The sequence below is a fragment of the Rhodnius prolixus genome, unplaced genomic scaffold (assembly GCF_049639745.1).
Source record: "Rhodnius prolixus isolate KJV_2025 unplaced genomic scaffold, Rpr scaffold_19, whole genome shotgun sequence".
Taxonomy (NCBI): domain Eukaryota; kingdom Metazoa; phylum Arthropoda; class Insecta; order Hemiptera; family Reduviidae; genus Rhodnius; species Rhodnius prolixus.
The window spans coordinates 804,597-830,806 of NW_027411584.1; the positions used below are offsets into that span (position 1 = coordinate 804,597).

Consider the following 26,210-nt stretch of genomic DNA (forward strand, 5'->3'; position numbering starts at 1 on the left):
ACCTAAAGTACGCGAAAAATAATCAGTAATGGCGGACATAAAAATTTTTTTTTTTTTTTTTTTTTTTTTGCGTTTATTTTTGCTACAATCAGCGCGTTAGCGCTATAAGTAACAGTGATAACAGTAACAACAAATAACAGAAGAATACGAGTGGAGAAGTTACCCAGTGGTAACACTCCAAAACAGGCTATTAGTCGCTCTCTTCACTTGAGAGGAGATCACGAGGCCACTGTCTCTTAAGGCGTCTTGTCGGGTTGTCAGGAAGGGTTCTAGAAGAAAGATTTTTAGCTAGAGGATTTATATGAGATTGCAGGCTGAAGTGGAGTTTTCTGTATCTTGTTTTAGCGACTTGTGTGACAAAAGGAATGTTAAGGTCAGTGTGTATAGTCAGGTTGGAGACATAAAAAGGAGCGTTTACAATAGTTCGAAGAATTTTAGATTGTAGAGATTGAATCCTTTGAAGATTGGAGCGTTTGGTTGAACCCCACAGCTCTATTCCATACGCCCAGATGGGTTTTAAAATAGCTGTATAAATTAGTCTTTTGTTGTCCAGAGAGAGTTTTGATCTGTTGTCTAAGAGTCTTTTAAGTAGTCGATAGCGTCTGTTCAGTTCTGTTCTTTTAAGTCTAGTGTGGGGGTTCCAAGAAAGTCTTCGGTCTAAGTAAAGCCCAAGGTAGCGGGCAACGTTTACTACTGGTAGAGGTGTTAGGTTATAGATGACTGGAGGAAGAGTAATGCGACGAAGAGTAAAGGTGATATTTTGAGACTTGGTTTCATTAAGTTTAATAGCCCATCTCTTGAACCACTGTTCTAAGGAGGAGAGATGTGACTGCAGATTTCTGTGAGCAAGTACAGGATCATGATTAGTGGACAGTAAGGCGGTGTCATCTGCGTATGTGAGAAGTGTAGTGTTAGTATCTGTTGGTATGTCTGAAGTGTAAATGGAGTAGAGAATAGGACCCAGAATGCTGCCCTGTGGAACTCCAGCGTCGATATGCTTAAGTGGGGAGAAAGAAGATCCTATTTGCACTCTGAAGTACCTGTCGGACAAGTAAGATTTTATGATTAAATAAAACGTGGCAGGTAAAATATTTTTAAGCTTCCACAAGAGGCCAGTGTGCCATACTCTATCGAAGGCCTGCTGCACATCAAGGAAAGCCCCTGAACAACATTCTTTCTTTTCAAGAGAGGATGCAATTATGTCCACTACTCGATGACATTGCTGAATAGTAGAGTGGTTACGTCTAAATCCAAACTGATGATCTGGGATCACATAAGAGTTTTCGAGGATAGGAAGGATTTGTTTGAGAAGAAGTTTTTCGAAAATTTTTCCTAGTACAGGTAATAAACTAATTGGACGGTAAGACGAAGGATGTTGATGAGGTTTTTTAGGTTTTGGGATAGGACGGATTACGGAATACTTCCACAAGACGGGGAAGTAGGTTGTTCGGAGAATTGCGTTGTATATGGAAGTCAGAAATACCATGGCTTTTTTGGGCAGATTGCAGAGAATGGTTGGTGTAATGAGATCAAATCCAGGCGCTTTCTTACGTGAAAGATGATTTATGACGTACTGAACCTCAGAAGGTGAAAATGGTCTGGGTGGGAGTGAGAGAGGAAGAGGTGTGTCCAGATCTTGTAGGAGAGATTTTTGGAATTGTGAGTCGATAATGTCAGAATGTGGAGTGAATGCATTTAAAAAATGAGAAGAAAAGAGAGCAGCTTTATCACCATCGGAAGTAGCCCATGATCCATCGCTACGTCGAAGTGGGGAGGGTACTGGTTTGTAGCGGAGGATTCTTTTTGAAGCGGTCCAGAGAGATTTGTCTTCGGTAGTCAGTGATAGTGTATAGTTTTCAAAACGTTCATTTTTTAAGAGCTGTAGTTCAGTCCTGAGTAGATGAGTAAGTTTGTTAAAGATTTGTTTGTCTGAGGGATAGCGGGAGCGCTGCCATACGGCTCGTGCTCGTCTCTTATCTGTGATGAGTTGTCTTATGTATAGTGGTAAATTAGTAGTGTGATTATGTTGTTTTCTGGTATGTGATGCAGATTGATAAATGGAATTTTGTATTGATGTTGTGAAATGTTGTACAGCGTTGTCTATGTCTTCACTTGTTTTAAGTACAGTTTGTAGATTTAATGAGTCCTCTAATTTAGATTGAAATTTCTTCCAGTCGACCGGGCCACATATCAGAGATGGTTTAGGAGTACTAAGAAAAGGATTTATGTTGAGAGTAATCAGTACGGGGCTATGATCTGAGGAAGGTTCAGTTAGAGTGGAGATTTCATAGTATTGAGACATCCGATAAGTGACAAAAATATCTAGGATATCAGGGAGCTTAGATAGAGATGTAGGCCAGTACGTAGGATGATCCGGTGATATTACGCTGTAATTTCGGGCGTGAAGAACATTTAGTAGAGTATGGCCACGTGGATTTGTTGTGCGGCATCCCCATTGTTGGTGCTTGGCGTTGTAGTCTCCACCGGACAGGAATCTGGGACCAAGTGTTTTGAAAAATGAAACAAACTGTTGTTGAGATATGGATTTGTTTGGAGGGCAATAGACAGCTGCGAGATTAAAGTTATGAGGATGAGCGGATAAGGAGATACTGCATGATTGGAGATAGTCAGTAGATGATGGAGGAAGGTTATGATGTGAGAGAGTATTGCGAATTAGGATTGCCGCACCACCGTGGGCCGTGTCATCGGGATGGTCAGTCCTGTATGTTTCGTAGTCAGTGATGTAAAAGTTTGATCTACTAGTAAAATGGGTTTCAGTAAGTAAAGCTATGTCAATACGTTTGTCGTGTAAGAATGCGTCAAGTTCGTCTCTGTGGGAGTTCAACCCATTGGCGTTCCAAAGTAGGATGGTTAAGGATTGTTGAGTTGGAGAAGTCAAGGGTTGAGACGAGGAAGTAGTTGACTAACTAAAGTGTTTAGAAGATTAACGAGTGGAGTAAGGAGGGATTCGAACCTTTGGAAAAATGAGTTGAGAACTGTCGTTATGTCGGGTTGTGTAGATGGAGGTTGAGGAGGAAGAGGTGAGTACGGAGAATAAGACCTCGTGATCTCCGAATAAGAGAGTCCTCTGGTAGCTGGTTGGTTGAAGGGCTGCTGCTGTGGTTGTGATTGCTGCTGAAGGTGTGACTGCTGTTGCAATTGAGGCCGATTCTGTGGTTGCTGAGGTCGTTGGCGCGCTGTTTGCGGGAGAGCCGGGAAATCCTTGAAAGCAGACGTTTGAGGAGGCTGAGGGTGATGGCCTCTAGAAGGTAGGTGACCTCGGGCAATCTCTCTTTCTCGACGAACTCTTTGAAGCTCTTTGTGAACTTCACAGCCTCGGAAGGCAGATGAGTGAGCTCCAGAGCATAGGGCGCATGTGGGAGGTGTATCAGGAGATTTGCTGCAGTTTTCCCATAGATGAGGACCAGCGCATTTAACGCATCTCGGGGCTACGTGACAGTAAGCCCGCGTGTGTCCGTATTGCTGACATCTCTTGCACTGCGCTATTTCTTTAGTTTTGTAGGGTTCTTCTACCTTGACTATTGTATTGAGTAGCCCAGTGACGTTGAATATATTTTTATTGTGGGTATCTGGCTCTAAGTCAACATAAAATAGAGGCAGCGGATTTTTGTGGACAGGGTGTCGGATGTTTGTTACGTTTCTTACGTTGAACCCTATTTGTTGAAGTTCTTCTTTAATCATCTCTGGAGGAACTGTGTAGTGCAGGTGTCGCAGAACCACTCGGAATGCTTTATCTTTCTTGAGCTGATAAGTGTGATACTCAATTTTTTGATCATTCAGATAGTGGACAACTTTCCTGTAGGCCTCAATATTTTGGGTAGTTACCAGTATATTGTCCAAACGAGACTTGCACGAATAATTATTGGCTCCTATTAAGTTCTTCAGATGGTCATTCAACATCACAAAATTATTGATTTTGTACACGTGTATAGGGGGTGGCTTATTATCACTGGTGGATGGATCGCTAATCTCTGGCAAGACGCTAAATTTATTGTGGGTGGCAAAATCGGATACATACTGTACATTTTGTTGCTGCTGCTGTTGAGGAAATGAAATTTGTTGTAGGGAGGTTGACTGAGACAATACGCCTCTCTGACGAGTTAGTGGCGGCGAGGGGACCGGAACAGTCTTCTTACTTTGCTTCTTTAGTTTTCCTTTCCCAGGTGAGAGCTTGGCCATCTCTGAAGACCGTTTTGGTTTGTTCACTGAGGAGGTAGTAGATTCGTCCCCTGAGGTAAAAACTCCCCCCATATCGGTGTCACTTAGAGCCATTGTCTAAGCTGGCCGAATATGGGATTTCTACACTTTATTTTATTGTTTATATTATTTTGTAAAAAACTGTATAATTACCTAACCTTTCTAAAGAATCACTTCTCTCTTCACTGAGCAAATTGTTTGCAAAGATCTAGGCGAAAGTTAATTATAACGAAGAATAAAGTATCTTTTTAATTTTATTGAAAAGAAGGAAAGAGAAGAGAAGTCAAGTAAAGTTAATGGAATAAGTAAACTGGCAATAACACTAATAAACTAAATATATAAACATAGAAGTAAAAAACTATAGTTAACAAATGTTTTAGAACACAAAATATATACTAAAATCCAATCAAAATTACTTTAAATAAGTATTTAACGAGGAGCAAAAATATTCGCGTATATTCACTATTTTAGCACCCAGCTGATTTTATAAAAAAAATTAAATCATAAAAATATCATAGAAACGTATTTTTCCCTATATTACATAAAAATGATTTTAATTAATAATATTATACAGTAAAGTAGTTAATATGAACAAGTAATAAGGTTAGTCTGTCTCAAGATATACGAGAAAATATAGCAGCACATTTAACAGGATTAAAATTGTCTTTCATGGAGTATTTTCCCAAAACCCGAAAACACAAATGAGAATTGGATTTCAAACCCCATTCTATAAAGAAAATTTAGGAAAAGCTACATCATTATCGATAAAAGATAAAGAAAATTTAATAGAATTATCATGTGGCAGAACTTAAATGATAACTATGTAAAGATCTGCTTAAAGAGACTGGATTGTAATGAGTAAGCTCTATCCAAGCAACATTAAATTTAATTGGTACTTACAGGTAGTTGGAATGCTTAAAAGAAATTAATTTAGAAGATTTGGGCTCAAATATAATAATCCTAAAGGAAGAACTTTGTAAATTAATTAATAATTTTGAAGAGAAAAATATGTACGCAATTTTTTGATTATTTAAAAAAGTTTTAAAACTAAGATCTTACACTTTATAAAGTTTATAAAGAGAACATGAACTTGGAACAAATAAAGATGATAATAATAAAATAACGCACTGGGAATAACAAATTTCACGAAATACAATCATTTTTACGAAGTGGTACAATTTACTATGATGTACTACCAAGTGGTACGGTGAGCCAAAAAAGGTTGGGAAAACGCTGTTTCTAGACTAATTCATTAAATATGAAGTTCAAAGATTTATTGTTATTCAAATAGACAAGCCAACTTTTAAGCGATACCACGGCCATGAATAAAAATTGCTTCGTAATCAGCTGATTTATATAATAACAAATCCGGAAATCCATGGCAAACTTGATCATACAATGGAAGATACAAGCAAACAAATATATACATGGAAGTATAGATTTGCCAACAGAAAAAAAAAGTAAAAATAAATAAGGGAAATTGAACACAAACTAGAAAAACATGCAACAATGTCAAAGTAGTATTTTCTTCACGATGGGAAAGAAAATGGGGGAAATTGAATTGCATCCCTTGTACGTTGGAAAATGGGAAAAGCAGTGAGGGTGCGATTGGAGGCGGCAGCTAGACCTTGGGGGTGGTAAGAATAGAGAGTTTTCCTAGTTATACTCGTATTCCTCTCTGCACCACTAACTTTTTATCTTTGTTCGCTTCTCCAATGTACTGAACATGCATTATTCAACAGTTGGACTGTGTATCTGGAATAACACTCTCCTAGCTAAACCCTTTTTTCCGATATTGATCGGCGGGGTTATGTTTCCCCCCTCATGTTCCACCAGCTGAGCTGATAGACTCTTCGGGATGGGTTTATCCTTTCTGAAGATGGTCTTAGAGTCTACTTAACATATCCTAAGCTTTCAACAACATCTCCAGCGGGTTAAGGCTAGAGAAATTTTTAATTTTATAGGATATCTCTGGAACAGTGATTGGAAACAAAAAACACATCGACAATTTTCATTGTCCAGAAACATCATTTCCGGAAATTAGATTAAGGTTAAAAGTTTTTGTGTGTTAAAGAGTGAGAGAAAGTCGTGTGACCTCTCTGTTGTTAAACAGGAAATGAATCCATAGTTTACCAAGAAATCATCCACTGAGGAGGTGCCAGTGTAATTGAGCCTCTAACATCTCACGAAATATTGCCATTAGTAGCCATTAAAATAAATATAATAAGATGGACTAAAGAAGTAGTCAAAATGGTGGGAGAAGAGCGAGGTTCCATGAACACAGTGTGGATGCTGCTCGTGACTAGTCATGCATGACTATTATCTCGTGAGTCGTGTTTGTGTGTGTATATACTGCAACTACTCCACACAATAATAACAGTATCCGGGACCACTAAGGACATAATAATTCCATTATTTATTTCTTTTTGTAGCCGAAGATTAGTTGCGAGAGGATAAAGTCAATAATTCTTGCGGCAATCTGTACTTTTTCATCAGATCGATAATTTGGGCTAGCATTCAATTTACTCAACCACGAACATTAATAAACACTTTTATATTATTATTATTTTTTTTTACTAACGTAATAAAGGTGTTTTAATAGCTTAGAAAAGGTTAAAGTAATTTTCATCCATTTATTTTCTCTTACATTAATAAGAAGAAGTTAGTAATTGAGTTGGCCCATACATTCCGGTGTGTGGTCAAAATTCAAATTTGTTACTTTGACTCGATGACGACAACTAGGTGAAAACCGGAAGTCCAACTTTACTGAATATTTTCAAAGTTTTCTCTAGAAATATCTCCATTTTCTTTAAACGCTCTTTGTTTAATTGAAACAGTTTTTGTTGATGATGATGATGACCAGCGTTTCCCAACCTTTTTTGGCTCACCGTACACCTGGTGAGTACAATCATGCTAAATTGTACCACTTCGTAAAAATGATCGTGTTTCGTGAAATTTGTTATTCCGAGTGTGTTACCTTATTATTATTATTATTATTATCTTTATTTGTATAGAGATACAATGGATCTGTTACAAAGGAGTCCAAAGTTCATGTTCACTTTATAAACTTTGTAAAGTATAAGATCTCTTAGTTTTAAAACTTTTTTTAAACAATCAAAAAATTGCGTACATATTTTTCTCTTCAAAATTATTAATTAATTTACAAAGTTCTTCTTTAGGATTATTATATTTGTGTCCAAAATCTTTTAAGCATTCCAACTACCTGTAAGTACCAATAAAATTTAATGTTGCTTGGATAGAGCTTACTCATTACAATCAAGTCTCTTTAAGCAGATCTTTACATAGTTATCATTTAAGTTCTGTCACATGATAATTCTATCAAATTTTCTTTATCTTTTATTGGATAATGATGTAGCTTTTCCTAAATTTTCTTTATAAAAGGAGGTTTGATATCCAATTATCATTTGTGTTTTTTCGGTTTTTGGAAAATACTCCATGAAAGACAATTTTAATCCTGTTAAATGTGCTATTATATTTTCTCGTATTACTCGATACAGACTAACCTTATTACTGTACATATTAACTACTTTACTGTATAATATTATTAATTAAAATAATTTTTATTAATTATAGGAAACAACGTTTCTATGATATCCTTATGATTTAATTTTTTATGTCCGCCATTATTGATTATTTTTCGCGTACCACCACAGGTTGGGCAACGCTGGTTTAGAAGCAGTAGCGTAGTTTCCTAATTGGCCACAAGCTGAGCCTCCCCATTTTGAAAATATCTTTTCTTAAAAAGAATATTTTGCTTTTATTAGATTTTACTATCTTTTGAGTTCCTCCGAGTCCCAAAAAAAGGGTGAAGATTTTTGGGCGAATTAATCTTCTATGTTATGTGTGCAAGAAGTATCTTCCTATTTGGTTTTTGGAATCTGTAGTCAGCGTAAATAAAAAACGAGAAAAATCACGGAAAGCCACCAACGGACGGACTATTGTCGGGCCAAAATCAGGGCCACCGGAAGTGTTACATTACGGAATTAGTTTTCCACTTTTGGGACGTTTTCTTTTTACGATTTTCGTGACCTGTGTTGCAGAGATTTTTTGTACAAATGAAGACCCACGTTAAATTTGGAAATGCTCTGGGCTTTCACCAACCCCGCTCCCAACAATATATTGACGTTTGAAGGCACAAAAAAAAAAAAGCCCCCAATAGCATTCTTCATCAATATCTAGATATTTTCCAGCCCCCAATATTGGGTAAATGCTAAAACAAAACCCACAAAATAAATTTTGGTGGTGAGGGGTGAAATTAATTATTATGTGACAGGTGTCAAAATAGAAAGTCTGACCTTATTCCAGGGCCGGAAGTGTGGGAAATCGGGGGAAGTGAATTAATTATTTTCTCTTCGGCGGGAATACCGGGGCCGCCCATGTAGTTACCAAATTATATTCCACGCATATACATATATATGACAGACGGTTCTGTCCATTGTATTTATATATACTCGTATAATGCGAACTAGATTGTTAATGTCACACCTGTTGCTCGCTTCTTCTCTTATTAATAAATATAAAATATATTTCCGGTTTTTTACTCCCCTCTTATCCATTAATTAACTTTCATTTATTATTATTTAATTATCTTCATTTAATTTAAATTAATAAATCGGGATCATTATTCTGTTTATATCTGCCACTCACGAACATGTCCCAAATTGATGTATATCCGTTAGGGATCTCAGGATTGCTGCGGATACCCTTATTCCCTTTTGTCATTCCATTTCGTGTGAGCTGGGTGCATTGTTCCTTTTTGGCACCAGGTTTATCCCCTTCTCTTCCTGAGGCTTCCCCCCAAATAGCATTAGGTGATAATCAATGTGGGCGGTGAATAAGCTCTTAATTCTCCCGTGTAGGGATTCACTTCTTAGGGCCTAAGATAAGATAAGATAAGATTCTAATAGGACGGCCTTTAAAGCCTACGCCGGACGGATCTATTGTGGCTCCCCTGACTCTTAATCTCACCCTCCAGACTTGTCCTTTTAATCAGACTCTTAATTCTGGAGAGCGACTCTTGGGTAAAGCTGCTCAGGCCTTGGTTTTTCACTTCTCTGAGGAGTAACATCCTTAGCCACACGGGCCCCAACACTGACACAACACGTGCAGTGCCCGTTTCCTCCTCCTCCTCCTCCTGACGGAACCTACAAGCCATGCGATGCAAGTGCTTCCTGAGCCAGCAGTGGCCCAGTTAACAGTCCTACAATTATCCTTATAGCCCCATACGGTCTTGACCGATTAATTCTGCAATCAGCCTTGGCTGTTATGAACTCCTTTGCCTGTCTCTACCCTGTGGTGGTAAGCCACCACTCCTGTGAGACCTAGTCTGTACCCATAGTTTAATGGCCGCAGCTCTTATGACACTTAGGGATTGCATTCTACCAATTTTTGGGCCGCTTAGGGCTTGGCCCGGACTATTGCACAAGTTATTGTCATTTCCGCTGTTCTATGGTTTAACGAACTCAGGAAGTGATTAGTAAGAAAAATCAAGAGAATGTTCCCCCCACCAGAAATTTTCCTTTTTCACGATGAAACAAAAGTCACAAGCGAGCAATGAAGATGAAAAAGGAACAGATCGTTAAAGAAAGAACGAAAGCTCGCCCTTTATATAATGGGTTTAAATTAAGTATAATTGGTAGGATCGCGCGGCTGAACATTACAAATATAAATAAATAAATACAAAGTTGAAAAAAAAAGAACAGGTGGTGATCTTGTGTGTGGGGGTTATTTATATACAAGCTCCCAATTAGAGCTTTTAGAATGGGTATAAAAAAAAAATACTGTTTTATAACAGAAACGTTTATATTATAAAAAAAAGAAGGTATATATACACAGATCGCAGACATCTGAATACACGCAGGTATATTATATATATAATACTGTATACATAGACCCCCTGGGGCGAATACTGTTTTTTTTTTCCTCAGCCTCGTGTGTCTTGTGTATAACTCACACACACATAAGAAACCTACGCCCCCCTCACCACCGGCTTTACAAGCACTTACCGTTCTTGTATACAAAAGGAGTATGTACACAAAACTCATATAAATAAATACCAAGACAGACATACAAAACAACCTTTGATTATACAGGACTATATAAAACGGCAGCCAATGGCGGTGTAGCCTTAATTTTTCATCATATTAATTATAAATTTTATTGGTTCTAAGTATACACCAATCACGATTCATTTTTTTCCTGAATAAATTAATTGGTTTAGCTTTTAATCGATCGTTTGACTGATTTTTTACGTTTTTTTGGAGGGGGGAAAATTGAATCTTAGATTACGAACTAAACTGTCTACTCGTAGGAGGGGAAGGAAGTGTATTAGCTACTTGTTCTCAGAGATCTTGGCGTCCCCGCGGATATCCGAGCTGAACAACATTTACGCCCTTCCTATATGATGAACATATGCAATAGGTATAGCCAGCAATGATAAGTTTAGAAAACATTGTGATTGGGGCGTAAAGCACGATGTAACTCCTAGAGCAGTGATGGCAAAGCTATGAACTCATTTTGGGTGAAACGCATCGACTGTGGCAAAAAATTATTATACAAATTTTAAATAATAAATCGATTCGTGGTATACATCGATAAAAATTACGGTAATAATTGAGAATAAGTATCTGGCAAACTTTCCTCAGATCAAAGTGCTACTATACGAGGGTCGTTTGAAAAGTCCGTGCAAAAATAAAAACTACTTAATTTTTTGGGGTAAACCTTATTTATTTTTCAACATAGTCTCCTTTTAGGCTTATACACTTCGTCCAACGCTGCTCTAGTTTGTTGATCCCTTCCGAATAATAGGATTTGTCCAAGTCTGAAAAATAGCCATTCGTTTCTGCAATCACCTCCTCGTTTGAATAAAATCTTTTTCCCGCCAGCCATTTCTTCATATTGGGGAACAAATAGTAGTCCGAGGGAGCCAAGTCTGGAGAATAGGGGGATGTGAAACGAGTTGGTACCCTATTTCCATTAATTTTGCGACCACAACTGCTGAGGTGTGAGCTGGTGCGTTGTCGTGATGGAAAAGGACTTTTTTGTGGGCCAATCGTGGGCGTTTTTCTTGCAGCTCGGTTTTCAAACGGTCCAATAACGATGAATAATATGCACCTGTAATAGTTTTACCCTTTTCCAGATAGTCGATGAGGATTATTCCTTGCGAATCCCAAAAGACAGTCGCCATAATCTTTCCGGCCGAAGGAACGGTCTTCGCCTTTTTTGGCGCAGATTCCCCCACGGTAACCCATTGTTTAGATTGTTCTTTGGTCTCAGGAGTGTAGTGATGTATCCATGTTTCATCCACAGTGACGAAACGACGCTTAAAGTCCTGCGGATTCTTCTGGAACAGCTGCAAACCGTCCTTGCAACACTTCACACGATTTCGTTTTTGGTCAAGCGTGAACAATCGCGGCACCCCCATCTTGCGGATAGCTTTGTCATGTCCAAATGTTGATGCAAAATATTATGTACCCGTTCATTCGAGATGCCCACAGCACTAGCAATCTCACGCACCTTCACTCTTCTGTCATCCATCACCATATCATGGATTTTATCAATGGTTTCTGGAGTAGTAACCTCAACAGGACGTCCAGAACGTTTACCGTCACTTGTGCCCATATGACCACTCCGAAAATTTTGAAACCACTTATAAACTGTTCTAATCGAAGGTGCAGAGTCACCATAATGTTTATCAAGCTTCTCTTTAGTCTCCTGAGGCGTTTTGCCTTTCATAAAGTAGTGTTTAATCAACACACGAAATTCTTTTTCGTCCATTTTTTGAAAATCACTCGACTTCCTCGATTCAAACGAATGCCAAACACAAAGAAATAGACCGATCTGGCTGAAACTTGGTATGTGTTCTTCCAAGAGATGCTATTAACTAAACATAACCTCGATACGCGCCAGTAGTGCTATCTCTCTGACTTTGCACGGACTTTTCAAACGACCCTCGTAAAGTGGGGTTATTTTGATAAATCTTTTTTTTCCCCTACTTTGGTTGAAAATATCAAAAAATTATGAATATTTCTAAATTGGACACGGCACCAGAGGTTAAGTAGGAATTTCCAAAATTTTGAAATGCCCCGTGCTCAAAAGGTTCGCCATCACTGGTCTAGAGGCTCATTGGTTCATCGTCACGACATATTCACTCATCTAAACCTTTACAAATCGAAAGCAAAATTAGAGCTTAGAAATTGTGAAATCAATGAAGTTCTATTGGCTTTGAATTTCACGTACAACGTTTCGACTCTTTGTTAAAAATAATATCTTCTATGAGGAGAGCAAAAATATCCAATCTAAAGGATGTCCTTAAAGCGACCAGACTATATGTTCCAGTAGCGTACTGGTGAATGGCGGGAGTATACCGGAAATCCGGAACATGTATGTAACAAATACTTTTTTTTTTTTTAAACAAAAAAAAAAGTAAAAATAGTGATTCTAAATCAAAAAGTAAAGATAAAGCTGGCAGTGGCGAAATAAATAATTTTCAACTTCCCCTATACGAGATAAAAATCTTGGTTTTTTTTTGCCGCTTTACGCGGGCAAATGGCATTCCCACCTTTTGTAAATCATATGATGGCTTGGTGGTTTACATGTGATAAGGTTTTGTTTTTTGTTTTTTGTGGTATATATTTATATTATATTTAAATATAAAAACTTGGTTGTCTTTCACATAACCTCAATTCTGATGCGTAACCATAATTTGGTAAATCTTAAGAATAGCTCCCCGGAGGTGTGGCCTAATTCGAAGTGATTCTGATTCGCTGTTACTATAGAACCCGCCATATTCAAATATAAATATAAAACTATTTATTTTATATTTACACTTAAATCTAGCGGGTTATATGGTAACAGCGAATCAGAATCACTTCGAATTATTTATTTAGGATTGATATTTCTATTTAAACTATCCCCTGATTTATTTATTTCTTACACCCCCTGATTTTTTCTTAATGGGGGGCTTCGCCCCCCATACCCCCTCCTAACCTACCTAATCACCCTCAATTTTTTAATTTGTGTCACAAGATTCATTACAATAATTACACAGAACAACACAAAAGAAACTTACCTTATTCTGTGGAGTCCTTTTCCTGAGGAGGGTATACTTGTCGAACTCCTTCCAGAAAATCGAACAAAATTTTATAACATTCATTACTTCATCCTCACTCACACTACAATCATGCTTTAATTTAAAAAAAAAAAAACTGCAAATTTAAAACGCTCATACTCATAAAGTTAGAAAAAAAAAGGCACCTCAGGTCACAAACAGGGCACTCGCGGGAACTATTAATACATTAAACAGGAAGCAGTTACTATGCAGTAAGTGTACTGCGCATGCGCGCGAAACATAAGAGTTACGAAATTCGCACAATCCGAAACAGTTCATTGGCGGGAAGTAGTTTAAAATCTCACCGGTAGGTGCGCTGTACTTCCCACCCCCTAAAAATAAACAGGCCACACCTCCGGGGAGCTATTCTTTAGATTAGCCAAGAATTTTAAGTTGACGTTGAAATTCACACAATCTATACAGGGTGAACCAGTAAGTATTGTCCATAGTCTTACTGTGTGTAGTACATCTAAAGTGGAGTTCAATGACGTATTTGGCCAACTTCATAATTTACACTGTTCTTCAGTGACGTCACTTTTAATTTTTTTTTTTTTTCCTAAAATCATTTCAGAGAGATCAGAAATAAATGTTTAAAGGGCAATTTCTTACCTTTGACTTCCTTATTTTAAGACAGCCTACTTTAAAATTGACCGGCCCATCTAAAAGAGTTTTCAATGAATTAAACAACTTGATAAACTAACACTCTTGAGTGCTCGTGAACACATTTTCTAGCAAAAAAACAAACGTAATTTCTCATAAGAAGATAAAAGGAATCCTGGAAAATGATGTACCACGTTAGAAAGCCTACATTAGGCAAGGAAACTTTAACATAAAAAGTGCCAGCACCTAGGTCGGATAATGGTCAGACATAAGGGCCTAATGAGTTTTCTTCAAAAATTTCTATTACTTTTATTTTTCCAGCATCCAGGAGGAAGATTGAGTCTGTTTGGAGAATAACTTATGCTTCGAAATGGTGTCAAATTTTTAGAAAATTTATCTGTCTTTCTAGCCGTGTCATCAGAATCGAATTCGGACTAAAACTTTCTGAGTAATAACATTTTTATGGCAAAAAAGTAATGGTTTTAGGAAAAAAAAATATTAAAGTGACGTCACTCAAGAACAGTATAAAATATGAAGTTGGCCAATAGGTCATTGAACTCCACTTTAGATGTACTGCACGCAGTAAGCCTATGGACAATACTTACTGCTTCACCCTGTATATACAGGCTATACTTTTGGCATAAGATTTTTTAATTCGGTCAAAACCTATGAACAGACACAAGTACACAGAAAAATAGTAAAAAAAAGCTGAATGGGCAAAAAAAGGCCTAGTGTTAAGAATGGAAGAAATGTTTAAAATAAATAGAAAATTACATTTTTCAGCGTGGGGCCGTGTTTATGTGTTTGCGGGGGGGCAAAGACAAGACATTTGTGTTCAAATGAGGGCCCTCCCCCCCAACTAGATGGCGTGCTCACCGAGCATTCCTCACAAGGTCCCCTTCCAACACGAATTCAGTGGCTGAGTGTGTTTATAGCCACCACATTGCTTCCCCCCCCCGGGTGCCACAAACACCATAACACGCTATTCGCTGTATTTATTTATCAGGATTATAATAAATTCCCCCAAGCCCCTCTCCCCCAAACTGGTGGAAGGGGGACTTTAGTCGCCCGCCTTTGTGGCTAAATAAATACAGCAGTAACAAACAGTAAAAGTACACGGTGACAAGTAATCCGCAGCTGAATGCCTCCCTCCCCCTATATACATAGTAATATAATTACCACTTTACAGGCCTAGTGCCTTCCACCCCCCACCCCCCACCACTAACAGGCCCAGCTGTTATAGAACGCCGACAAAAAGTAGAAATCTATAGTAGTAGAATGGGCGAGCAAGTCTATTCACTCTTGTAACACGCAACCTTGTAGTTCAGGGTTCGATACCCACCTTCCTGACATTTTTTTTTTTTTTTAATTCAACACTATTTATTTGCCACCTTTTTTGTTCTAATCTTCAATCTCTAATTTCTACCCTTTGATTGGGAATTTCCTTCACTTGATCCAAGTTCTTGGCTACTAAATTACTATTACCTTGAAGTACTTCCTGTCTAGATTACATTACCAGCCAATTAGATAATACTAGAGTAAACTTTCATCCAATCACAGCCGCTTAAAATGATGATTACTGATGATGGGTTGGTGTTTTTTTTTTTGCTTTAATCCTTTAAGAGAAAGTATTTAAAGATTTTGGAAAATTCCCTAGCCTACTAATTGAAAACGATTCTCCAACAGGATCATGCGAAGGCTAAGTTTTTGGGCAATTTTACCTTCTCTTATTCCAGGAAAAGAGGCAGTATTGCGATCGTTAGATTTCCGACTTAAACTTTTCAACAGAAAAAAAGTTTTAGTCAAATAGAGTGTCTTTTCTTCTTTGAAAGGTGATCTCACTAAAAAGGAAGTTTGTTAAAAGGAAACTGAACAATATATTACTCAAAAAGTATGACGTATTTACTATATAATTGAAATTTAAATGTAATAAAAAATTAAGAGATTTACGTAGATAGATAGATAGATAGATAGATAGATAGATAGATAGATAGATAGATAGATAGATAGATAGATAGATAGATAGATAGATAGATAGATAGATAGATAGATAGATAGATAGATAGATAGATATATAGATAGATAGATAGATAGATAGATAGATAGATAGATAGATAGATAGATAGATAGATAAACATTTTTATTTCACATACAAAATACGTACTAAGGGGCAAAAAAATGAAAAACCCCTAGCTAATAAGAAAGATTTCAATCCAGGGAGTCCCTAACTCTCCTGTGCCTGTGCACTGTGTCCATAGTCCTCTATTAGTCTGCATAGGTGGTTGTGACTTGATTCACACTTGCTGAAAGAAACTAGTAGCGAGGTACTTGATGTAGTGTTCTACATAGTCCATGTTGGTGTTAGAGTGTAAGTCTATAATACGGTCTGTAGCGGGGGAAAGTTGTCACAAGCCTGAGGAATTTATTTTGAATGATCTGCAGCGAGGCGACGTTGGATCGACACGGCAGACTCCAGGAGGGACAAGCATAAAGTAACATCGGCCTAACCACTACCTTATACAGGAGGAGTTTATTCTCTGGGGACAGATATTTACTACTTAATCCTCATACTCTGACTTAAGAGAACAGAACTCAACAGACGCTTCCGACAACTGAAAAGACTACTCGACAACAGATCAAAACTCACTCTGGACAACAAAATACTTGTATATGTATGTATACTAAAGCCAGTCTGGGCTTATGGCATCGAACTGTGGGGTTCAACCAAATGCTTAAATCTCCCAAAGAATCCAGGCCTTACAGTCTAAAATTCTTCGCTCTGCAGTTGGACGCTCCTTTCTAAGTCACCAATCAAATCATTAACTCAGACCTAAACACTCCTTGCGTCACACAAGTTGCTGGAAATTTCATCTTAACTTGAGATCTCATCATAATTTTCTGGTACAACATCTTTCTTCCAGAACAGTTCCAGACAACGTTTCTAGACGTCTTAAAAGACAGTGTGGCCACGCGATCTCCTCTCTGATGACTAGAATCAATAGAAAGTAAAATGTTATTGGAGTGTTACCGCTGGGTAACAGAGAATTATAACATATGTTGTTTATTGTTATGATTGTTGCTTATAACGTAACAAAATGCGTTGATTGTAACTAAATAAACGATCCAAAAAAAAAGTTGGGGATTAAAATTTTGCTCGAAATGGAAAAATTCTCTTGGAAGTGGGCCAGTCTTGTCCGTTTGTCAGTACATGTTGTATCCAGTCACTTCTACGTCATATCCGATGGTGGACAATCATCAATTAAGTGTTTGAACAGTCGTGATGTCAGAAGTGTTGTAGAGCTTGTCCATCATTCAGGATCGGCATTAGTTTGGTGTCAGGTTCAGCCATTTCCTGTCGGAAAGTTGGTGTTAGTTCTGTCGTCTATTTTAAGTGCTGAAGTTTTTTTCAGCCCTGGTACAGTTGGTTTTACTGTTGGAATTCCGGTTCTTCTATTAGAAGTCAATCTATTCTACTTCCCTATTCTTTTCAGTCTGCAATCGAAACTGATTTCTGTGAAACTTTTCTACAACTTATTTTACTGTACTTCACCAGCTGAAGCTTCTCTCGCTTCTCTATCGGCCAAAACACATTCTCCAAGTTTTACACAATTTCAAGGGTAACGTTTTCGAGAGTAAATCTGAAGGAAGTGAAAAAATGGTCTTAGTCTTAGTTAAATGGCATATCGTCGTGTCAAACCAAAATATCTGCTATCTGCACATTTTGGAGATTTCGACTATTTGTACTAACAAAATTTTCGTACAGAAAGACTGATATGTGACTCTAAGCAATTATACGGTGAACTGTGTTCGCTAAATATGCTCTGTGCATCAGCCAGAATATTGTCAGAATAAAAACTAAGAAAACTAACCGTAATCGAAATAAGATTACCGGAGCATCTAACCACCAATTTTCAGTCTGTCAGACCTTGGCGATCCTGCTGTGAATGATATCAGAGGGATTTCTATACAGCTCTAATAGTGGTCTAATGTGCTTCAAACTTCGCCTGTCCCTATGATTATATAATACTTCCTCAAGGAAGGCGTCTTCCTCGAGAGTATTAAAGTATAAGTCTGATTCAACAATAATAAAACACTAATGTAAATTAGACATGGTTTTTCACTAATACCTGCCAATAATTGACTATTTATAATCTGTTATGTGCAAAAATTACTCTAATTTGGTAATAATAATCAAATTATTACATTTGATTACCTAAAAATCAAATCAAATAACTTATTACTTTAATTTAAATTAGTTTTCAAAAATCTACTTCATATAAAATTTTACAGGAGAACGTTTTTATTCAATATTTCGAAGTTCTACTTTTTGCCATAGTTTGGCAATGACGACATTTCCGGTGATAAATCGATATAGCACAGCTGACTTGATCTCAATTCTTCCTGTCACCTCTCGCAATTATTTAAAGAAGCCATTTGACCATGAGAAGTGATGCCGGAAGTAAGTTCGTAATAAGAAGTGAACAGTTTACGATTACCCGGAGAATTGACTTATAATTCTCACCCACCAAAAGTTCCCCTTTTAAGTAATTACAAAACTAAATAAAATAATACTAAATTACAAACGTCTTCAGGTTCGTGATAGAGAGAGCGTTCATCTCTCCCTCTCTCTCTCTCTCTCTCTATTTCCCCTACTTACCCCCACCCACAGCTTTCCTTCATTGTGATTCAATTGCGTGTTTTGGTGGAATTGAACGTTACGTGACTCGGTTGAGTTTAGTTGTTATTAATTTAGCGTAGAGTCAGAGAGGTAGACGTGTGGAAACCCCCATTCTCTGTCACTATTACTAAACTGGTGAGTTGTGGAGTCCCGGAGGAGGTGTGGGATGTGCATTAAACTCACTAGGGAGTATAATCTCACTTTTCCTTTTCTTTTTTTGGTTTAAGATCTAATCTATGAGGCAATGAGTGATATTAGTTCTAGACCAGTTTACAATCTACGTGTATATGATTAAACGTAGTTCTAGTTTTCTCGCCGTTACACGCGATTTGACTTATGGTACAAGTCATTCGTTTAATATTACACAGTCATTTGTGACTTACGTTTATTTTATTTTTTGTTCTTTAAGAAAGTCATTATTCTTGTTGCTTATGGTTTTTTTTTTTCTAGTTCTCTCACTTCCGTTATCGTAATCTTTTTTTTTGAGTTTGCGCAGGAAGTACAAGATTTTCCAGATCTTCCAGGTTATTCTCCAGACGATGTGCATAAGATAGTGGCCTTAGAAAGGCCGTGGATCGGGAAGACTCCAAACTTTAATATTCTTTAGATAAAAAAGGACCAAGAACATATTATTTACTGAAAACATTACTTACCCCCAGACTTAATCTGTCCAGGAAGATCAGAAGATTCAGGAAAATTAAAAGATCCCTTCTCTACAGGGCTACTTCCGTTTTGCTAATTTTTATCACTACGTCTTTCCTCATGGTGATCAAAGTAATGGTCAAATTGGAAATTTCTATGATTTTTCCATTTTATTCTCGGAAAATTAATTTTTGAATATATATTTGTTGCTCGCAACACTTCTGTTACCCCTCCATTCAGAACGGAAACTAATTAGTATGAATAAAGATAATAAAACTAACATGAGACTGCTAACTCACGAACTTGAGCTATTATTAACTTCCTGGCATTTAGCATATTTTTTTTTTTTTTTATTACACTTAATAATAAAATAAAAATTGAGACATATTTTCTGTAATATTTAGCATACAATCACGCAACATCTCGCGTGTTATCTGGACATGTTTTCACACGTCGGCTTCAGTAAAGTTACGCTACTAATTAAGACGATCTAAAAGTTGTGTGTGTGAGATAGATAGAATCCTTCTACTTAATTTTAAAATTTTTCTTAAAATTTATGGTGAGCTTAAGCACATCTGAAATTCCTTGTTTTAAAAGCTTGCACTCCTTAACTCCCAAGATGGACGCATATTAATACATACTTCCCCCTTTTTTTTCAGCAAATCCAGAATCTTTTTATTGCTTTTAACAATAATGAACAAAGAAGCGAATCTACACATCTTCAGGTAATTGATCAAACTTTTTTTTTGTCTTAAGAAGTATTGATTTTTAGGATTCTAGAGGGAAGATGTGGTGATATCACAGTTTCTTTTCGATTCTGAAAGCGGCACTGTAGACATCATAAATGTTTTTGTAATAAGTATGCGCGTAAATGTAAAATTAATTGCCAATTTTTTCAGGCAGGCTTTAACGTCTAACTACCAAATTAGGACGGAGGCGACTAGCAAACATACTTTACTATAAATTTCTTTTATTAACCATTAAATAAAATCCAAGGCCTAGAGACTGGGGGAATCGAACCCACTAAACCAACAATACATCTTAGCTTTGCGGGTCTAGTATCTTAACCACTCGGCTACCGTGGCGCCTGCTTGTAAATGTAATGGCTAATTTATATGTTCATTATTTTCAACAGCTAGCAACTGGATTCAAAGCCAAGGTCTCCCCCAGGGAATCCAGTACGCTAACCACATAGCTAATTCTTTCCCTACCAATTTTTTATTTTTCTTTTTCTTAAAATACTGAATAAATATTTCTTTAGATACTTTTTATCCTTTATGAAAATGGTGGAAAAAAAATACAATTTGTCACTTTTACTTTACAAGATAAAAGAAAAACCATTTTCCTTCCTGCTAGAGAGAGTGTGTGAGTGAGCGAGGAGGAAGTGAAAGAATGAGAGAGCAGCAAGAAAAGAAAAAGGAAAAATATATATTTTGAAATGAGTAAAGCGGGGGCGTGGAGGCGTCAGGAAAATACAGCCGCCTCTTGAATGGTAAAATAGCCAGAGAAGGTTGTGGAAAGGAGAAAGGAGGACGACGGAGGGAAGAAAAGGAAAAACCTTTAAATATAAGTCCAATCTCAAGGTATTACTTTTTCTTTTTTTTTCTTTTACTTTCTTGGTTAGAAAGAAGCAACGGAAGAAGTAGCTCTATGAGTGGTGGAAGTTTTTGGAAGCAGCTTGGATACGAGAGGAATGGAACACCAAAGAAATGATTAAAGAGATAAGAATAAATCCGAGATTGTATCTTAGGATGGGTACCGCGGGTTGGAAGATGGTTGCTGCCGGTGGTTACTGCTAGAGGTTTTTTTTTTTGCTTATATATATATTTCTACTTTAGCTGGAAAACGGAAGCTGGCGGATAAAGGAACTGAGAGAGGGAAGCGTGCACTTTAATAGAGGAAATGTTAATCTCACTTTAGGTTGTAGGAAAATACTTTGGATGGAGGATTTTTCTTTTATCCTACTCTACTCTTCATAATCAGTCTTTCCTGGGCTTTTTATCTTCTTCTTTTCGGCGAATCTGAAGTGAGGAAAAATAGGTTGGGGAAAACTGACTGCTAGGATATAGTATATCTATACGTAACCCAAAAGCACGCTATAGTAAAGAAAATAGCACTGAGCTGGGTTTAAGATTGCTTTTCCATCAGAGTTGGTACATTCTTTTTAGAAATATCTAACTGGGAAGCCGATGTAAAGCTGAAGTTTGGTTGTCTGTTGGCGTTCTTCTTGGCGTGATCTGTCAAGAGTTTCATTTCATTTTGGACGTTCTAACGATAATTGAATTTTATCCGCACTTAACATTAAAGTCTCTGATAAAACATTAGAGATGATTGTCGATTTGAAGAGGACGAAATTGCAGAACTGTAGGCTTGTCAGAAGAAAGATTATTTTATGTACGATTTGACTTCAATTTCAAGAAATCAGGTGGCAAGTTTTCTGGAAGAACTAAATGGACAACAATAAATTGTAAAATAAGCTAGGCGCCACGATAGCCGAGCGGTTATGATACTAGACCCGCAAAGCTAAGATGTATTGTTGGTTTAGTGGGTTCTACTCCTGGTCTCTAGGCCTTGGATTTTATTTTTAATGGTTAATATGAGAAATTTATAGTAAAGAATGTTTAGTAGTCGCCTCCGTCCACGACACCTAATTTGGTAGTTGGATTTGGTATAGCTCGCCTGAAAAAATTTTACTTTTTATTTATTTATTTATTTTAAAAAATGAAATTTTGGTCAGCAAAATGTTTTGAGCCACAGATAAGATCTTTGCAGTGATAAATATAAATTTTGCACTCATTTGGGAATCGGATTTCAGGGATAGAATCTTATCATATTGTTTATTATCTCTAGTGCGTTACGACTGGGAGTTAGAATTTCAGCATCCGGATCGTTACGGATCTTTTCTCCCCTACAAAAATCAAGACTCAATTGAATCTGTTGCCTCAACATGTGTACCAAATTGCCCAATTCAAACTCGTTGAATTCTTATAGTCTCCTCTATCCACTGTGCCCCTTCAAAAGAGGGGTACAGTACTGAAATCAAATTAGTACAATTTATTATCACCAGGGGTGAAGTTGTTAAAAAGAAAAAAAAAATAAATAAATAAAAAATCCAATTGTGAGGCTGGAACCTATTATTAGGCTGAACAATCTGTACACAGCGCTGCCCCTCGAACACATGTGAACAAATAACTGCGCCCCCCAAAGCCCGGTAACGACCTACTATAACTCAATAGGGAATCTGCTCACTTCCGGTCTCCCCCTTCTTAGCACCCACTTAAATTAATAAAGCTACTGCACATTATAGTGTCATGTGTGAGGATGACGTCATTGAATTGTAAATCATTTTTCAATAATGATACACCCAGCTTTCATTATTGTTGATTATCAGTATTATTTCTGTTACATCATAACGCGGACCATAACTCTCATCCTAGAAGGGAATGCGTTCCCGCGGAGACTGTGGTAGTATCACAATCTGGGTAGCAAGTACTAGTATATTTAGATTTAGGTTTCTAGTCTGGGATGTTGCCCGCTTTTTCGGATATCTCTTTTTTTGGTGGCACTTTGGCGGCCGCTGAGCATGATCCCTAGGGAAACTATGGCCCTTGGAGCTTTAGGGTTGGAGAGGAAGTAACTCGGAACGAACATGTGACCTACAATTAAGTCAAGGCAATTAAGCATCACTTTGTCGGCCTTAACCTACCATACTAAGGGCCTCCGCGAGTTAATCTTTTAAATATTATTGCGCACGATGTATTATTATTATTATTATTATTATTATTATTATTATTATTATTATTATTATTACTATTATTATTATTATTATTATTATTATTATTATTATTACTATTAATATTATTATGGGAAGTGAACAAGAATTTAGAACTTTTAGTTTTCTTCTTAGGATAAACATATTCTTATGGACTTGGAAGAATAGAGGATGCCATAAGAAAATGAAGTGAGGCAATTATAAGAGAATGGATCAATATAGAAGAGGGCTGATCCATTTAAACGAAGAGTAGATTTTTACTTAATAAAATGAGGCCCCCACGATGGCCGAATGGTTAAGATACTAGACCCGCAAAACTAAAATGTATTGTTGGTTTAGTGGGTTCGATTCCCGGTCTAGGCCTTGGATTTTATTTAATGGTTAATATGAGAACTTTATAGGTCTTTAAGTACGTATGTTTGCTAGTCGCCTCCGTCCACGACACCTAATTTGGTAGTTGGAAGTAAAGCCTGCCTGAAATAATAGACATTAGTTTACTTTATGTATAGTTATGTATATTTAGGGGTGAAGGAGCAAAGAGAGAGGGCGAAAGAGAAAGAGAGGAGATTGTTATTAAGTGGCTGGTGCGGTTAGTTTTAGACTGTAGCGAGCAGGATGGTAGGTAGAGCATTAGGTTGTAATTAGGGTAGGTTAGAGGGGTGATAGCAGTCGGGGCAAGTGAGGAAGATGGTTTCCTAACGGCTAGATTGATCACTTAATCTACGTGACTCTAGCACGCAGTTACATGTTACAACTTGCACACTCTCCTGCTAGCTTTATACACGTCCTAGACTTTCCTCTTATTTAACTTGCCAGATTTGCACACCATTTCTTTTATCTTTGAGGAAGTCTTCGTCTACCATTTTGAGTACTTTTGAGTCCACACACACACTATAACCAAAGTAAGTAATCAGCATAACTTAAAAAGAGAAACCCACAGATAATTCAAATCTGGGATTTAGTTTTGATGGCACCATCAAAAAAGCGTTTAAAATTTAAATCAGCAAACCAAAACTTCCACTCTACTAAATCGATTATTATTACCATTATTATTATTATTATTATTATTATTTTTTTTTTTTTTTTTTTTTTAATATATGATTTAAGGCGCGTCAACATCTAAGGTTATTGGCGCCCGGAGCTTTTTTCAGTGCACTGCCATCCTCCGGACAGTGTTCTCTCGTTACAGACAACACTCTTTCATCACCGGACAGTGGGCTGCAAGAAGCTCCTAGGAAGAGAAAATCTAAGGATCAGCAGCTGGATTCGAACCCGGGACCTCCGAGTGGGAGTCCAGTATGCTAATCGCATAGCTAATCCCTTCCCTATATTATTATTATTTTTTTAAAATAAAACTGGGGGGATAAGAGGAGTTTTTTTTGTGAAAAGTCTGTGGAAATGATTTTTCACTTTTGGAAGTAGGAGATTAGTTTTTCATTTATGGAAAATAGTGAAATTATATTGTTAAGAAGGTATAATAACCAACGGCACATCTTTTCGTTCTAATTCAGTCAGTCGTTAAATGTCTAAACCTGTTTTTTTGTTTTTACTGTCTGTAGTTCCCAACTGTGAGAGACAAAATAGTGAGGAGACTGACTAGTAAGGGCAAGGTGGGGGGAGGTAAAGGACCACCTTGAAGCAATCAGATAGAAAGCATACACAGGGCAGGTGTCCAACCAATACATTTAGAACAGAGTGGGATATAAAGCCCCAGACCTCGCAGACAATCCTCTATTCGATCCTCTTTATTCGGTGACCTAAGCCAGAGAGTGTTCTGTCTGCGTGTGTGTTTGGGCTGTTGGTCTCTTATTTTAGTTCCAATATTGGTGAGTGCAGCACTATCGCAAAGTACACAACTGTTCCGGAAATAGTTGATACATATTTTCTTTTTTTTTTCCTCCCCAATTTATCTTATTTATTCGTACACTTTTACCGCCGGATGTAAGTTTTCTCTTCAGGTGAATGGAAATCGCAGGAGGGGGGTTCTATCGGGAAATAATAATTTGAAAAACAACTTGCTCACATTCAAAGTCACTGTGCTGCATTCACTTTTCAGTTTTCTTTAGATTTTTTTAGAGATTTTCCACCAAAAGAAAAACCCCCTCCGGGTTTTTTCTTTTTAATCACCAATCGGTGAGCGAATTTTCGAACTTTGGCTGTAAAGAAAATTGTGTTATTGAATGTTATTTACATTTCAGTTTATTTATTCATCCAATTGTTTAACATTCAGAGATATTTGGCGGCGTGTGTTGTAGTGGTTTTGAAGCTTGCGATTTGTAAGTAGAAGATCCCCCTGATTCGAAACTCGCGTGATTAATTGTTAGAAAGAAATGTTGAATATGTACTTCCGCCCCCTCCACCGTTCACGATACCTAATTTTTTTAAAAAAAAAATGATTTAAGGCGCGTCAACATCTAAGCGCTCGGAGCTTTTTTCCAGTGCACTGCCGGCCTCCGGATAGTGTTCTCTCGTTACAGGCAACACTGTCCATCACCGGACATTGTTGTCTGTAAGAAGCTCCTAGAAAGAGGAAATCTAAGAGGCACAGCAGCTGGATTCTAACCTGGGACCTCCGAGTGGGAATCCAATTGGCTAACCGCATAGCTAATCCCTTTCCTAACGATACCTAATCCGATTAACGATACCGTTAAGCCCCATCTGAAAAAAAAAATGGCGATTAATTAACTTGTTACGTAATAATTAATCTGATTGTTCTTAGAATTTTTTTTTTTGCGTTTATTGTGCTACAATCAGCTCGTTGGCGCTATAAGTAACAATGATACAATAGAGTAGTAAATGATAAGGCAACGAGTGGAGAAGTTACCCAATGGTAACAAAACATTCACTCTCTTCACTTGAGAGGAGATCACGAGGCCACTGCCTTTTAAGGCGTCTTGTCCGGGTTGTCAGGAAGAGTTCTAGAAGAAAGATTTCGAGCTAGAGGATTTATATGAGATATCAGGCTTAAGTGGAGTTTTCTGTATCTTGTTTCAGCGACTTGTGGCGATAAAAGGAATGTTAAGGTCAGTGTGTATAGTCCAGGTTGGGAGACATAAAATGGAGCGTGTACAATAGTTCGAAGTATTTTAGATTGAAGAGATTGAATCCTTTGGAGATTGGAGCGTTTGGTTGAACCCCACAGCTCTATTCCATACGCCAAGATGGGTTTC

At 37.3% G+C, this 26,210-nt stretch overlaps 1 long non-coding RNA gene across 6 annotated transcripts in view; it reads left to right on the top strand.

Annotated features, from left to right (window-relative positions):
- The window catches only part of LOC141448315 (uncharacterized), a 251,436-nt gene that overhangs the window by 105,487 nt on the left and 119,739 nt on the right, over positions 1 to 26,210 (top strand). For 5 of the 6 annotated variants that reach the window (XR_012454957.1, XR_012454953.1, XR_012454958.1 and 2 more), the window contains exon 9: positions 19,928 to 19,993. The exons of the other annotated variant lie outside the window; for it this stretch is intronic. This is a non-coding gene — a long non-coding RNA (uncharacterized lncRNA). The remainder of the gene's footprint in view (positions 1 to 19,927; positions 19,994 to 26,210) is intronic. 6 annotated transcript variants of the gene reach the window in all.